We start from the raw sequence: 3,808 nt of genomic DNA, 5'->3' as shown, positions 1-3,808 counted from the left end.
AGCTGACTGCCGAGCAACCGACGAGCGATCGCCCAAAGCGGGCTGGCGCCTCTCTGGGGCACGTAACTCCGCTCTCTTCCCGCCCGGAAGACTCTCTTCTGGCCGCTCTGCCGGCGGCTCTCTGGGCCTCGGTTTCTTCGGCTGGAGCCAAGAACGGAACAGCCACATGCGGCGGTGTGGGAAGTGCCCACAAGTGCTGGGTAGCTAGCAAATACGGGTTCGCCGCTGTTATTCACACCCACTTCCCGCCAGTCATCGCTTTTCCCAGTACCGCCCGTATGGCAGTCGAGTTCGTTAAGTGATTGCGCCTAATTCGGGTGATAATGGTGATAGCAAACACGCCGGACTAGCCAGCGCAAAGAGAGCGTACGGAGAGCACCATGGTGTGAGGTCTGTGATGCGTTTTGGTACTGCATATGTGGATCACGATATATCCATAAGATATAATATGATATGATTCTATATCCCCATCTAGATACTACTAATACTACCTTATGGAAATAATTTCTTAATTTTATAGTATGTATAGGCTATTAAAATGTTGAAAAAAATATATCGAATTATTGAAATAATGTTCGTAAAAAAGTATATGGGACGCTGAATCTTTATCGGTGATTTCTTCTGGAAATGCATAAGAGAATTTTATTTCATATTTATATTCACACTTATATTTATCATAGTTTAAAATAAAAACCGACAGCATTCGCATTGTTAGTCATACATTTGCCACATATTAAATAAATATTTTATTTGTGCTTTAAATGTAATTCTTCGAAATGACTAATGTAAAGTATCGATTAAAATAAAGGTCAATGAACTTAATCCAATATATGCACATGCACAGGCCATATTTTTTATAAATGACCTGGCCACTTTTCTCTTTGTTGTACACTTTTGAGCTGACTACTCATACGCAAAGTCCTTTATACGCATGAGAATATATTTCGAAATACTTTTTCTATAAAAAGATAAATGCATGTCTTTGTAGTCATAGCGATAAATATTTTCATTGAAGTAACTATCTTAATCTTTTGTATCTTATCTTTTGTAGATGGGCTTTGATTGTGTTTAATTTTTTAGATATTTATTTAGTGCGGTGCCTTATGAGCAGTACCATTTTAGACAGCGTTTACTGTAGCAACCTGAACATGTGTACCCGCCAACTAGTGATAATCATCTAAGTGGCTCTCTGCGCTTTTGCGGCGCTCTCGGCGCCTATTAAATGATAACTGGGTGACGCCGACAGGTGCACAGGTACAGTGATTAGCTTGCTCCCCGCGTTTTCTGTGTGGTTTTCTGTGTTTTTTTGCGAGACTGCCCAGCTTCGTTCGTCACAAGCCTAATTAGCATGAGCGCGCCTGATAAGCCCACGATCTGGGGAGGAATCCCTTTTCTGCGATGAGCAGGGAATTTTCCAGCCGACGGACGTCATCGTTTGCAATGCAGATAAATGTGGCAAAGTTGAAAACTATTTTTGGCAGTCCGGCGATAGCGAATGTTGTCAAAACAAGAGTTTCATTATGCTGGGCCGACAATCCGAGTTGTTTTTCGGCCAAGATAAGCGGGGAACGACTGTCACAGTACAAGGTAATCCGTGTAGATACCATATATTTCGCTATCGATACCCCTTATCACCGCGGCCTAAACGGACCGACTAACGCTGATGTGCGGAATGGCGTGGCAGCTGGCGGAAACGGTGGTCATTCCGCTCCTGTTGCCAACAGCTGATAGTCGAGTCTCTAAGGACTATGGGTAACTCGGTGGGAATAGGCAACTCCAAACCTTTTTTAATTTAATTTTAGTTCCAACTTGACCGGTATTTGATTCTCTAAGTAATCACAAATTTACGAGGACTTCAACACTTGGACACCTGTTAATACTTGAGTACTTTAGTGAGGAAATGTTTGGAAATGGGTTTCATTCCTTACCTAACTAGAATGTGGAACTTCTTCTTCTTTAAAATTACTTATTTTAATAAGAAACTACAATGCAAGAGCTTTAAAGAAATCAAATATAGTTTTGATATGAAGATGGTTATTTTCATATAAATTAAAAAATGCATTTTATCAATATAGTTTCATGTTTTTTACAATAAAGAATTATTGAATAAATTCGGTAATTTAAAAAAATATAAATATTAAACTTAAAAAAATATAAAATATTTTTAAAAACTTTTTTAATATTATAGTTTAATGTGTTTGGCAATGAAGAATTATATAACAAACACAACCTTTGTTTAATTTCGAGTTTTAAATTGAAAGTAAATTAATCCTTTGTACTTTGGGTACACATTTTTTATGCAATTTTAAATTATTCGACACCTATAAAATTCTTCATCTCAACTTTAATGGGAATGCAAACGGAATATAAAAGCCGCTGATGTACAAAATATCCCCCAAATAAAGATTGGTTATTGCCCTGTTTTTCAGAACCATTTCACCCTTAATCATCCTAAATATTTTATTGGGTAATAATTGGAAATCAGGCTGCAGTGACTAACACGACCTAGTTTATGAACTTTCCAAAACAGGGTAAAGATTGTTTTTCTGAATGTGAATTACCGCTCTTTGTCGCTGGCCCAGAGGTTTGCGGGCGGCAGTGATTCAAAGTTTCCGCGAACAAAAGTGAAACGCCATCGAAGTGACGTCGATCGTACGGGTGTCGCCGCCCTTTCCTGCGTCGCCCGGCAACAGTGGGACTTGCATTGTGAATCGAAGATGTGCTAATTGAGCAGACACGTTCGAAGCGTTGACCAAAATTTATTTGTTTACTTCGCGCCTTGCGAGCGCATAAAGCGCTTGGGTGTCTTCCCAAAAATTTGGTTAATAACTTTGGCAAAGAACCAGAGCCGAGTTGTTTATGTGTGTCCGCACATTATGGCTTCATTATGAAATCGCAACTAATCCGAACTACACATAGCGGAGATAATGGGATGGCAAATGAGGTGATTGATATTTGTCACTTGACAGGCAGGCGAAAACAAACTTTTTGGGCGATAGGAAAAATCTTCTGTTGAGAAATGTTTTTATTTAATTAGCCTTATCCGAGAGAATTATGTTAAAAAGAAGTGTAAGGAAGCATAACGGGTATGAAAAATGTCACAACAATCTGCCAGACAAGGCTAAACTATTTAACAATCTTCACTTCTAAACAATTTAATTACCACAAATTATTACAATTAGCAGTTACACCTGCTTTTCGAATTTGAATTTAACGTGTTGTTACAGTGTTGGAAAACGGAAATCCTCAGTAACAACTATTTTTGTTAGCAAAGACACCATCCATGGTATCGAAATTTGCAACCGTACTGCATTGTCACCCTGTAAGATTTAGGTACTGTTGAGCTAACAGACATTTTAAGGTACAACGGTTTTTTAACAGTGCCAGAGGATTTAAATTAATTGATATTAGCAAAAATTTGTTAAATTAAAATTAAAATAATGTTGTCTGCGTAGTGAAAAATGTGTTTTTAGTTTAAAAAAAATGCTACACCAGGTTCAGCTTCTTAAATAAATTTTAGAGCAAGAAAATCTGGTCAGGATCACTATCGGGATAGAAATACTTTGAAAGGACTTATAAAGCAATATAAATTGACCTTCGAGTTTTCTTTTAAGTTTTGAAGTATTTACAAAAACTAAGGAAAAAGTGTTTTCAAATCGCCGTTATTTCCATCGATAACTTCGAATTTTCAGCATTGACTGACATAGTTTGTTTGTCGGCACTACGTTGCTCACACTTGCGTTTGCTCACGCTTTCGTTCGTACGTTTGCTGACGCAAAATAGCGCATACGCGCAGTGTTCCCACGGT

The sequence above is a fragment of the Drosophila biarmipes genome, chromosome 3R, assembly GCF_025231255.1.
Source record: "Drosophila biarmipes strain raj3 chromosome 3R, RU_DBia_V1.1, whole genome shotgun sequence".
Classification (NCBI taxonomy): Eukaryota; Metazoa; Arthropoda; class Insecta; order Diptera; family Drosophilidae; genus Drosophila; species Drosophila biarmipes.
This window is presented reverse-complemented; position numbering follows the sequence as displayed.